Genomic DNA, 14,246 nt, shown 5'->3' on the forward strand with positions numbered 1-14,246 from the left:
AATAACATTTCCAGTTAACCATTACAGAGCCAAAAGAGGAGCTGTGGCTCAAGTGTAAAGCACTAGCCTTGACCAAATGAATGAATGAATGAATGAATAAACTAACTAACTAAGCGAGAGTAACCAGGCTTTAAGATCAAGACTCAGGACTAGCAACATAAAATAAGTTTTTAGGCAAACGATTAAGAAAGCACAATTCAAAAACTAGTAGCAGTTAAAATATATTAGGGAGATGATTGGATAAGTGCAGTGTAAGCATGAAAATCCAAAGATATTGGAACAAAATTCAAATGTAGGTGGCTAAAAATTGTGACTGTACTATCATATGAGAAATGAGTGGGACTCATTTATTCATCAAATTGATTCTAACAATATAAACTAATATCTGATGGAAAAAGAAATGTAGAGTTTATTTGGCCTTCTATGTATTTAATCATGCATTTAAGTTTCATCTTCAGGGTTTATTTCTCCTGGCACGTGTTTTGTCCTGAAAACCATGCAGAAAATTTCTATCTGGCCTTAACAATATGATGTAGCACTTGGGAGCAAAAATGCAGCCCAACAGCCCTGCACTGGAAGCCAAGATGGAGAAAACCTCTGTAGCCACCATGACTTTTCCTTTGGCACTGTGGTAGACAGGCAGGAAAGTGAACCAGATACTACAGAACACCAGCATGCTGAAGGTCAGGAACTTGGCTTCATTGAACGTGTCAGGAAGGTTCCTGGCCAGGAAAGCCCCAATGAAGCTGGCCAGGGCCAGAAAAAACAGGTATCCTAAGACACAGTAGAAAGCAGTGAGGGAGCCCTTGTTACACAGGATGATAATGTGGCCATGTTCAGAGTGTACATCTGTGTCAATGAAGGGAGGTGAAGTCCCCAGTCAAAGGACACAGAATGTCACCTGAATCAGAGTACAGATGGGAATGATGAAGTTAGGAGCCCCTGAGAGCAGTAACCACCTCATTCTTCTCCCTGGATAAGTGACCTTGAAGGCCAGAACCACAGTTGCAGTTTTGGCTAAGACAGCAGAAACAGCTATTGTGAATATAACTCCAAATGTGGTTTGCTGTAGAATGCAGGTGGCTGTGTTTGGACGGCCAATAAAGAGCAAGGAACAGAGAAAACAGAAGATGAGGGAGATGAGTAGGATGTAGCTGAGAACTTGGTTATTAGCTTTAACAATGGGGGTGTTCTGATGTTTCACAAAGACTCCAAGAACAATTGCTGTGAGTGTACATAAACAGAGAGCCATGCAGGCCACAGCAATCCCCAAGGGCTCTTCATAAGCCAGGAAACTTACAGCTCTTTGGAGGCACTGGTTTCTCTCTGTGTTGGCATACTGATGATCTGGACACTTCAGACAATTCTCCACATCTGGTGAGGAATTCAAATAATCTTTTCAGTACTTAAAAGCAAATTAGAAAATCCCTACATAGAGAAAATTATAACATGTCAATACTTATCAGCATAAAAACAAAAATTCCCGAGTATTACCAGATATGTTCAGTATCATATTGTATCTTCATCATATTCCCACACACTTTCCCACTTTCTCTTCTTTTATCCAGTCCTGGGACTTGCTTTGATGGCCTGCGCACTGTCCCTGAACTTTCTTTGCTCAAGGCTAGCTCTCTGTCACTTGAGCCACCGTGCCCCTTCTGGCTCTTTCTATTTATGTGACACTGAGGAATTGAACCCAGGACTTCATGCATGCTAGACGAACTCTCCATGTCTAATCTACATTCACAATAACTTTATCTTTACGTGTCTATAACACATATTATTCCTTACCATTTCTATTATCCCTAAATTTTTCCAGACCTCTTCATGTTGCCAAAGCTCTTCTCAGCCTTGTGTTCACCACTCACACCCTTCATCGGAAAGTGTGCATCACAGGGTTTGTACTTCCCTCCATGACTCTGGACAATATAAATAAAAGCCCTATATCCCTTCCTTGAAGTTGTCATATTGTCTGTCCCGCTTGCTTGTAATGCATGGGGCAACATCAAATCAACTCACACTTTCAAGCTCTAAAGTCATGCTGTGCACAACCCTTTTGATTGCTTCTTATACATAAAACAATCACATCACTTGCTGTGTAGCAACAATATTTCTGGGCACTAGGAAATAAAAATGTGCAAGATCTCTTTTTTCTTTATTTTCTGAAGTCAATTTTGAAAAAAAAAAAAACAAAAAACGGAGACCTTATCCTTTAACTAGCTTTGCGCTTAATATGATGGGCATTAAACTTACATTAGTGATTACTTGAACAAACATTCATGTGCGAGAGTAAAAAAATTAGTTCTATACATAATTGACAACCTGTGATCTTTTTCAAGAAGCAAGAACCTCTACAGTCACAATTAATTTATGAGTAAAATGGAAGACATTGGTGCTGCAATCCTAATACACAACTTTTGCATTGCATGGTTTGGGGACACTATTAGAGAATATAAATTTCTCCCCAAGTCATGAACTTACCTGTCCCATTAGCTATCTCATTCTCTGAGCAAGGGGTACAATCATAGCAACAAGCACCCTTTTCCTCCTGAGGGGTTTTCCGGAATCCTGGAACACAACTTTCACTGCAGACAGAGTGAGGAGGCTGAAGAAAATCAGATCTGTGTCAGTAACTGCTCAGACTTTTACCTGACACTCCAAAAATTTCATTTTTTTAAAGAACAGGATTATTAAATGTAGCATTTTATGCACATAAATCTGGTCAGTTAATTCAACGTTGGTATAGATTCCACATCATACCACAAACAACTTATTTTCTATCAGCTTGATCTCTATTTAGCCTATTGAACTCTTGAGAAGTGTGAGACCTTTAAAAGTGGATTAATGGTGAGAAAGTAAGTCCTATTTGTCAGAGCTATGGAGTTTCCTAGAATTCATGTCATTATTTGTTATTTCCTGCTATTTGTGAATGATGAGGAGTAAAGAGAAACAATTTTCTTTGAAGCTTGAAAAGTGTGCAATAAGATATTGCATAGGCCTTCTGTTTTAGGGTTATTTGAATACAAAGAATGTCACATTTATACAGTGGCCATGAGGTGAGAATCTCTTTTGCTCAGGCTCTTTCACTGATTCATCTCACCAAAGATGCCTAAGCAGTAGGCAAGTAATCATTGAATGGAACTTCCACAAGTGGGAGCAAAATAAACCCTTAAAACATATAAAGTGATTGCTCTGATTCTTTGTCACAATGTAGAAACTTTCTAAGATAAATGCAACTTAATATTCCTAATAAACTTTTAGAAACACTCTCTTAACTGTTTTTGCAGATTATCCTCGGACTTGAACTCATAGTATGGGCACTGACCTTGAGGTTTTTGTGCTCAAGATTAGCATTTTATTACTTGAGCCAAATCTCCAGTTGAGTTTTTTATTATTATTAATTGAGATATGACCATATAAGATGATGTTAAGTGAAATGAACCCAAAGATGGGGAGACAAGTGGTTTTGTTCTTTCTTGCTATTGTTTTTAATGTATTTATAATGTACTATGTGTTTTTTCGTTTCTTTGTTATGTTCCTCCCCCGTGGGATAGCCCTGTTTTCACTGTATGTAATTTCGGTACCCTGCATCTTGTATGTACGTTTTTTCTAATTTGGGGAGGGAAGGGAAAAAACAAAATGTTCAAATAGGGATACAATTTGACCCATTGTAACAATGAGATGTTCAACACACTATGTTGAAAATGAACTTTCAACTTTGTGAGTGAGGGGGGAGTTGGGAAGTTGGAGAAGGAATGGATAGTAGGGGAAAAGCAAAGTAGAATGTAACAGTGCTCGATAGGAAGTGTATTCATTACCTTGCTCATGTAACTGTAACCCCTCTGTATACTATTTTTATAATAAAAAGCATAAAAAGTCTCATAGAATATTCTACCCAGTTGAGCTTTAAACAAAACTATAATCTTAGATATGAGGTAGTCATCCACCTGGGTAGATATAATTAGAAGCAAGAGCACCCTCACCCAAGTACTGTTAATGTATTCTATTCCTTTTATAGCCAACAAACTGTCATTCCAATTTCTTAAGTGAGAAATATTTTAAATGTCCACTACTTGGTTTTCAGTAAGCACATAGGGTATATATTTGTGTGTGTGCGCAAGCATGTGTCTCTCTGTCTGTTTGTATGTGTGTGTGTGTGTGTGTGTGTGTGTGTGCCAGAACTAAATCTTACAATGACAGTCTGGCCTGGGTATCTGAGCTTTGTTGCTTAATGTGAACATTTTACTGCCTAATTCACAGCACCACTTCAGCTTTATTGATGGTTAATTCGAGACTAGTCTCAAAGCATTTCCTGTTAGCACTATTTTTTAAACATGATATTCATATCTCAGCCAGCTAAATACCTAGTATTATAGGAGTAAGTTACTGACACACAACCAGGTATAAATTTTAAGGGTGAAATTTCTTTTCTTATATATCCTTAAAATCATTACTGTTAAATCCAACCAACCTCTGTAGTTCCTATGGTCCACTCTACTAGATCTTCAGATAAAGTCAGTTGATGACCATGAAGAGTATATGGAGAAAATTTTCCTACTTTCATTTCAAGTTGAAGACCTTCGGGAAAATTCCAAATGTTCACAATATCATACTCTGCCCCCAATTTCTTTTTCTCATCTAAAATCACTTGATCTCCAGCAGGATTGTGAAACTGGATGTTCTTCAGAAAAGGATGCAGCTAAAAGAGAAATATATGGTGAAATATATCCCAGAGTTAAAAAGGAAAACCTGAACCAAGAAAGGCTCATGATTGCCTTAAATTTTTGATTCAGAATTCAAGAATAGTAGAGGCACCTAGTGAGTTGCATACAAGAAAACCTATCAGAGAATAAAAATATTCTTTTGGAGTCCTGGTAACTCAGCAAGGAAATAGAAGGCCTCTCTTCAAGAGAAACCAACTTCATGTAAATAGTCATTAGTGAGAAAGTTTTCATTTGCTTACTATAGCTTTCTACATCCACTAGTTTTGTGATCATCTGTAGTATGAGCTTGGTTAAAATTTAATAGATAAAATAGAATAAAACTTGATCACTTATGAACAATATACATAATATGTGCAGGAGGTCATCATTTACACTTACTTAAGAAATGCAGATTTCTATGGTGATTTTGAAATCTTCAAAACATTGGCTATAAACATGTTGGTTTATTTGTAAATAAAAGCACTTTTAGAAATGTCCTTTTTCATGGCTGCTTTTCTTGAAGAGTACTTAGAAACATTCCTAGAGAATCTCACACACAATTGAAGAAGTATAGTATCTTGGGGTTTGAGACAATACCATAATTATTTAATTTCATAGAGTAAGAACCTCTCTACAACGTAATTTTCTTCCTAATCTGTTATGTACAACACAGAAGGCCTTACCTGTGCAGGGGAAGACACTATCCCAATTCTATTTCCCATTGTTTGTATTTCTGTTTGATAAAGCAGCATATCATGGAGAGCCTGGGCCACAGCGTACACAGCATTGTATACACTATAACTGTCTCCAGACATACTCATGTCAAATATATGCCTAGGCAACCAATCCAAGGAGGCATCATGAGGACAGTTCTCCCACTGTACACAGTCAGACACAGAATCTGAGCAATTAAAAGAGAGAAACCATAACCTAGCAAGAAAAAAGTCTTCTGGGTATTTGCACGGGTTAACTGATTTGAGAAAATCTGTGAATCCAGAAACATCTGGGTGATGGTGTGAAAAAACGAGAGGTACAAGGAATGAACCTAGAATGAAATATCTCTTTCTCATGGTTACATCCCACTCTGAGTTCATAATAAAAACTTTGCCTTTTATTAAAAATTGTTCAACACATATAAATAAATGTCGTAGGAACTCATTATCAGCATACACAATGAAGATATTTGCTGAAGATTTATTTATCTGGTTATAATGTGCCATAATTTTGAAAATATTCGACATGGAATTATTTGGTAATGATAGCTCAAAGGCTACACAAACTCTGTTCTTGGCCATCTCTTCTTTCAATGCAGGAAGAATCCACAAACCATTCTCATCTTCTACGGTCATCAGTCCCACCCAATTCCAGCTGAAGTGAAGTAGTAATAAAACCATGGCATTAGCTATTGAAGTGTCCTTTGAAGCCATTTGATAGGGACCAGGAAACATGTTATTGTCACTCAGAGCATGATCGAAAGGCCCAGAGGTAAGCTAAAGGGAAAGAGAACAGGATGCTGCAAAAATGAGAAGATTTCCATCCATCCTAATTGCAGTCGTGATATGTATATCATATAACTATGTGCAATAGTTGGAAGGTAGGTTTTTCATTAAATTTTGGAAGAAATAAATTTAAAATTTTTAAATTATTTTACAATGTATTTATTGGTTTTTACAAAATCTTTTAATCGTTGTCACTGTTTCCATCAACTCCTGTAATCGGTATCTACCCCACATATTCACTGACTTTCCTAGTTCCATTTTCACATATATATACAGTGAATATTATATTATTTTCTATACCCATCTACTCCTTTCTCCTCTTCCATATTCCCTGAACACCTAAAAAGCCACCCTCATTGAAGATATGCTTCATTTGCCTGGTATTTTTATGTACTGTCTCTTTCTCTGAGTGGTTACATCATTCAATTCTACCTGATATGTACCATAATTTAGTCAGACTGATCATATATATATATATATATACATATATATATATATATATATATCTGAATGTGTTATTTTTAGTATTTCATTTTCCTATTTTAGACAAAACATTACATATGAGAGATCATATACCTCCTTTCTCTTTCTAAGTCTGACATATTGCATTCAATATATTTTACATATGAACCTGCGTATATGAGTGAATGAATGTGTGTGTGTGTGTGTGTGTGTGTGTGTGTGTGTGTGTGTTAGTAAAGGGCCAGGGACTCAGTAGTAGTACTTGGCTTTTTCCACCAAATGTAGCACTGTACCACTTGAACCACACATTACCGCATGATTATTTCTAATTAATTAGAAATGATTTCTGAGTCACTAGAATTAGAGATGTGGTCCATCAGCATCATGCTCAACATATCTGGACATTTTAAAGTCATTTTCCATTTCCTGATTTTTTTAAAGAGTCAACATCAATTATAAGGCTTAAAATTCTAAAATAATACCTTTTGGCTATAATGTTTTCATCCCCTTTTTAAAACCAACAGGACTATAAATATCACATTATATTTGAATACATACTTTTTTTTACACTACATTTTAAAATATGTTTTTTATTGTAAAAAATACTGCACATAGGGGGTACAGTTACATGAGTAAGGTAATGAGTACATTTCCAATTGAGCATTGTTACCTCCTCCTCTGTTTTCCCCCTATCAGCCTTTCCCTCCCCACCTCCCACACTCCTCCTGTCCCCCTTCCTCTCTGTCAAAGTTGTAAAGTTCATTTTCACCAAAGTGTCTTATACATCTCATTGTTACAATGGGTCAACTTGTATCCTTATTTAAGCATTTTGTTATTTCCCTTCCCCTCCATAAATCAAGTCTCTTCCTTTTGTCCTCTTCTAACACCTGAGATGGCACAAAATTAGACATTCTTAAGATCTCCCACCCCTCACACTCTCACCTGTGGAAAATTATAGAGGTCCAGCAGTGTCCCAATCTGTGAAGATAATGCTCCTGAAGGTCCTGTAAGTACTGCTATAGACTGGTTGTCTCTCATACAATTATAGTTTGGAAAGTCATATTTCCCAAAGAGGCAAATGAAGGGATTTTTAAATGATGTCCTTGATCCACATTGAACATCATAGATACTAAATCCCAGAGTTAAGTTATGTAAAAGATCAGGGTTTTTGTTGATCTCTTCTATAGCAAAAGCCAAGGCCAAAACACACTGGTAGTTCTTGAAGGTAAACCTGCATAATGAGCATAGAAATTCAACAGGAGTATTTCAAAATTATGGCTTTTATGAAAGGAATGCTTGTGTTTCTGCTAATAAGTATGGTAAAATATTATGCCCAATTAGGATGGAATATGAATACAATGTCTTGTGCTTGAATATAGGGTTATGTAAAGATATGAAAGGAATTTGTCATGAATTACATTCAGAAACTTAGTTAAGCCAAGAGCTTGCTTTATCTCCTCTACAATATACATGCAACATTTTCCATTAGGCATGGAGTAAGTTGTGATGAGACACAAAATATTCTGTTGCCTTCACCTTGGGTAAATATGGTGAAACAGGTGGAGACCTGTGTGAAAAGCCTTCTAGTTCAGTTGCCCAGTTGCTGTTAAATGGTTATATTGCAGGTTGAGCTAACTAACAATTCTTCAATTTAATAGCATCTTTCAGAAGGAAAGCATTATTTAATGAAGATTCTATAGCAAGCTTTGTTCACATACCCAACAAAATCAACAGCTCTTCCTGCAATATCAACCACAACAAAAGCTTAATAACAGGTGAGGTAATTTAACTGTTATTTATGTAATGAGAACATAGGTAGTCAACCAACTCCAAGGTACTGAATATGGGGAAAGGAGCCTCCAATGTAGGTAATGAGGAAAGAATTGTGAGAAATCTTTACATTGAAATCCACCATCCAAATCCACCATAAGGAATTACACTAATATTTAATATATTTGCTAGTGTATTTATCTTGAGATATAGAAAAGGAAAAAACATAAAGTTGTAAAGAGGATAAAAATGCTTTCCTTTCTCTTTTGTGATATGTATGTGCAAGGTTTAATCTGCGTGTTAGAACATTAAAAATTAATGTTATGAAATCAATGTACATTGTTCAAAGAAGGACACAATGGAGACAACATACAAATGGAGACACAATGGAGACAAAATACAAATGATTCAAAATGGAGAGAAAGAATCCATGAAAATACAAGAAAATGGCAAATAAAGCAAGATTAATTCTTAGAGGAAATGTCCAGGCTATGGGTCAGACAATGAAGGACCTAGAATATCGCTGTAAAATGCTTTAAGAACAGGTTGATGAAAATATGAAAAGAAAGAAAATATACACAGGACAATTCCTGAGCATGATGAGACTAGGTAAAGCTTATTAGAAGAAGTCATGGCATCTACAAAGATAAAGGTAAATCTATATTGCAGATGAAAAGGAAACTAATAGTACAGATGAAATGAAAGTGTCTTCTCCTGGCAAAAGAATATAAGACACGGATAATTCCTGGGAGGGGGGGGGGAAGTAAAGGAGCGTGCAAGAAATTTAGGGGAAAATGAACTTTACGACTTTGGCATGGGGGCGGGGTGGGAGGGGCGGGGCTGGGTGTGGGGGAGATGGGAAAGAATGGTAAGGGGAAACAAAGGAGGAGGCAACAATGCTTGCTAAGAAGTGCATTCACTTAATATAATTTTTTACAAGTCTTTCCATTTCCTAACAAATGGGGCAATGTCATTCTTTCTGATGTAGGCATAGAATTCCATTGTGTATATATACCATCCCATGATTTCCCTTATTTGCAATATCTGTATATGTATGAGTCAAGCAGAAAAGGTCAGATAAGGTGATGTTAGGAAAATGAACCCTAAGATATGCATTTTTAGTGTTTTTTCTTTCATGCATTTGTTTCTAACGCAATTATAAGATTATTTTTTGTTGCTTTGTATGTCCCTTCCCCACAGTATAACCCCTGCTTTCACTGTATTTGATGTCGGTATAATTTGTGGAGGGGAAGGGGAAAAACAAGTCGTTTAAATAAGGATACAGGTGGACCTGTTGCAACAATAAGTACAAGTTTTCATGTCAAAAACGAATTTACAACTTGGGGGGGGGGAAGGATTGGGGGAGACGGAGAATGGGAAGGGATGTGAAGGGTAAACAAAGTAGGAGGCTACAATGCTTGATAAGAAATGTACTCACTATCTTGCCCATGTAATTGAACCCCTCTGTACAGTATTTCACAATAAAAACAATCAAAAAAAGAAGTGCATTCATTACCTTGCCCATGTAATTGTCACCCCTCTGTACAGTGTATTCACAATAAAAAAGCAACTAAAAAAAAAGAAAATTTAGGAATCAACCAAAAGCCCTAATTTAAGATTACATATTCACGAAGGAGGAGAGCGAGCAATAAAAAAAAAGATAGAAAATATATCTAATGGAATTTTATTAGAAAAATAAATGAGCATGGAAAAATAAAGACCCATTCAGGAACAGGGAGTAATAGAAGCCCAAACAGTACAGACCACAAAAGAGCATGCTATTGCCCATGGAAAGGGTACTGGAAGATATTAGAGAGGAATAATTGATTATATATGAAGGAAAAGCTGTCAGAATAAATACAACTTTCTAATATGGGACAGTGAAAGGAAGAAGAGGCTGAAATGATGTATGCCACAGTTTATAGGCAAACATCTACCAACCAAAAACAGTGTACCCAGCAAAATACTCCTTCATAACTAGTGAACAAATATAAAATTGCATAACAAGAATAACTGAAATAATTTTCCTCACCAATCCAGCAATAGAAAAATAGCTAAGGAAATACATATAGAAAATCAATCAGAATGCCATAGTGGTGGAGAGAATATTCCTTATTAGAGAGACAGCTAAACATTATAGGAAAAGATGAGGCACAGCCACCAAGCAGGTGGACAACGTATCAGGGGTTACAAAACACTTCTCAATTCTCAGCATGAATGGCCTTAAATCTCCAAATAATTGGAACAGATTAGAGAATTGAATCAAATAGCAAGACCCATGTATGTGCTGTCCACAAGAGACCCATCTTGCCAACAAAAATGAACATTTTCTAATTGAATGCCTGCAATAATATATTTCAAGCAAATGCTCCCATAAACAGGGTGGAGTAGCAATCCTAATACCAGATGAAATAGATTTCAAAATAAAATTAATGGTAATAAACAAAGGAGGGCACTGCAGAAAAATAAATACAACTCTCCCTCAAGAGCATATAACAATTCTAAATACCCATGCACCAAATACTGGACACCCAATTTCATTAAACAAATACCTATTAATCTAAAACTTATCTAAAAACATAGATGCAAACACATTGATTGTCGGTGACATCAACATTTCACTGTTGTAGCTGGATAAATCATCCAGGCAAAAATTCTGCATAGGACCATTATACCTAAACAACTGCATTGATAAAATAGAATTATCATAAAACTAGTAAATAATTAACCCAGGAGCATCCGAATATACATTCTTTTCAGCCACTCAAACAACATTCTCCAAACTAGATCATCCTGTAACTCAAGCACATCTGTGCAAATTCGAAAAAAAGTCATGATTTCCTACATGCTGACAGATCATAATGGAAGAAAATTACAACTCAGCAGGAAAAGCTATTACAGAAAATCCCTTAAAACTGGTGACTGAACAACATATTGAAGAATGACCAGAAGGTTATTGATAAGATTAGAAGGTTGATTTTATTTTTTATGAAGCAACAGATATGAATACTAAAAAAAAAAAAATCAGCTACTTTGGGACACAATGAAGGCAGTAGTCAGAAGAAAATCTATACCTCTAAATGCCTACAGAAACAAATTGGAGAAATCACAAATTAATAATTTAATGATAAGCATTAAGTTCCTTGTACAAAAGGAACATGACCAAGTCAAAACCACTAAATGGAAACAATAAAATTAAAATCAGGGACTGGGAAGGTAGCTCAGTGGTACAGTGCTTGCCTTCCATGCATGAGACCCTGGGTTTGATTCCTCAGCACCACATAAGTAGAAAAACCTGGAAGTTGCCATGTGGGTCAAGTGGTGGAATGCTGGCCTTGAGCTGAAGAGCTGAGCATCAGTGCCCAGGCCCAGAGTTCAGGCCCTATGGCCGACAAAAAAATTAAAATAAGAAGTAAACAAAATAGAGAAGAAAATACCATAGAACGTATAAAAAATGAACAGACTGGTTCTTTGAGTAAATTAAAAAATTGAGAGACCCTTAGCAAATCTGAACACAAAAGGGAAAGAATACACAAAATTATAGACAGCATTACATTCAATGGTGAAAAATTAAACCAATTTCCTCTAAAGTCAAGAAGAAGAAACAGATGCTCATTTTCTCTTCCTTTTCTATGTTGCAGTGGAATTTCTAGCAAAAGAAATAAAGCAAGAGAAAAAATGAAGTGGATCCAAATAGGAAATGAGAGGTATAACAATCCCTATTTGCAATTTTTTTTCAGGGGACCAAGACATCTATTAGTCAGCCAAACCTTCATGGCTGAGGTGCCAGTTAACACTTGGTACTAGCAACTTCTTTCCCAAGATGCCCCTCCTCTGCCACAGAGCTCTAGTGTTTCCCATATTCTCTCCTGCAATACTTTCAGGCTGTCTGGTGTTACATTGAGGTGTTTACGGATGGCATAACCCAGTATTGGAAGATACCTATAGCTTCCTCCCCCAAACTAATCCAAAACTTTCGAAAAGTACATAATAAAAGTTAACCCATTAAAATCAGTAGATTTCTGGTGTGCCAACAACGAGAAGTCTGTGACTAAATTCAGGTAAACCACATAGACTCAAACCACATAGACTCAAAAAATTGAAAAGACCCAGGAATTACCTTAACCACTTTAAATGTCTGAAAAAATTAAAGCATTTATAAGCAAATGGAAAATCTTTTTTTTTCTCGGTCGTGGGGCTTGAACTCTGGGTGTGGGCACTCTCCCTGCGCTCTTTAGCTCAAAGCAAGCACTCTACTGCTTGAGCCACAGCACCACTTCCGGTTTTCTAGTGGTTTATTGGAGATAAGAGTCTCACAGAATTTCTGCCCAGGCTGGCTTTGATTAGTGATCCTCATATCTCAGCCTCCTGAGTAGCTAGGATTACATGTCTGAGCCATCGACGCCAAGCTTAATGGAATAACTTTGATGCTCCTGAATGGGAAGGATTATCATCGTGAACATGGCAGCACTGCCCAGTTATTCTACACATTCAATGCAATGTCCATTAAAATCCCAACAACATCTTGAGTGATACATAAGAAATATGAAAATTTTTATGGAAAAATCAAGACAAAGAGCAAAAATGGTCTTTAACATCAAGAACAGTACTAGGGGAATAACAATATCTATCTTCAAACTCTGAGACAAAGCCTTAGTAAGAAAAGATATTTGGTAGTGACCCATGAAAAGGCCTGAGAACCAACGGAATAGAAGACCCAGAAAGAAACCTGCATATCTATAGCCATCTACTATCTCATAAGGAAACAAAAAACACAAAATGGAAGAAAGAAGCCTCTTCAATGAATGGTGCTGGCAGAATTTTGTATACATGAGCAGAAAACTACTAGCATCATTTCCAGATGGATCAGTGATCTCAATGTAAGGCCAGATTCACTAAAGGTATTACAGGAAGAGACTGTGAGACATAAAGGTTACAGGATGGATATCACAGATTGAAACATCTTAGTCAAGTTCCAGAATCACAACAAATCAAGGTAAAATCTAGGTAAATTGCATTCACCCCCAAAAATATTTCTGCATGGCAAAGAACATACTTATCAATATAAATACCTGAGAATATGGGAGAAAGACTTTCTAACATGTATGACTTAATGTATGATGTTAGAAAACGTCATACATAAAATCTACTCAAAGGTCAAAATTTAAAAAAATACCCTCAATAAACAAATCCTCAAAGAAACAACAACTCTATTATTTATAAATGGCTTAAAGACATAAAGAGAGATTTCTCCAAAGAACAAATAAGAATAAATATATGAAGAGATATTCAAAGTCTCTGGGCACAAAAGGAATGCAAATCAAAAACCATACTGAGATTCCACCACAACCAAATGAGAATGTCCATTAGCAAGAAAACTAACAATATCAGATGTTGGCAGGATTAAACAGCTGGGAAGTTTTAATTTTTTGAAAATATATTTAACACATGTGCAGGTCATACTATAGTAATGATAGAATTTGACAAGCAAAATATGCCCAAACATAAAACCAAAGGACTTAATTTTCCAACAATTATAAAATACTTAAATAATAATTAAAGTATTAAATGTAATTAATTAAAGATTAATGTGTGATAAAGTGAACTTTATGTTTTTGGTCATGGGGGCTGAACTCTGGCCTGGACGCTGTCCCTCAGCTCTTCAGTTCAAGGCTAGTGGCCTACCACTTGAGCCACAGAACCACTTCTGGCTTTTTTTCTGCTTATGTGGTGTAGAGGATACGAACCCAGGGCCTCATGCTTCGAAGCAATCGCTCTACCACTGAACCAACTTGCCAGCCCAAGTGAACTG

The 14,246-nt window shown here is 36.4% G+C and overlaps 1 pseudogene; it reads right to left on the reverse strand.

Moving 5' to 3' along the window:
- Window positions 1-454: 454 nt before the first annotated feature.
- Window positions 455-14,246, reverse strand: part of LOC122122902 — a 50,869-nt pseudogene continuing 37,077 nt past the window's right edge.

This window comes from Dipodomys spectabilis, unplaced genomic scaffold (assembly GCF_019054845.1).
Source record: "Dipodomys spectabilis isolate Male_0828 unplaced genomic scaffold, ASM1905484v1 ptg000216l, whole genome shotgun sequence".
Classification (NCBI taxonomy): domain Eukaryota; kingdom Metazoa; phylum Chordata; class Mammalia; order Rodentia; family Heteromyidae; genus Dipodomys; species Dipodomys spectabilis.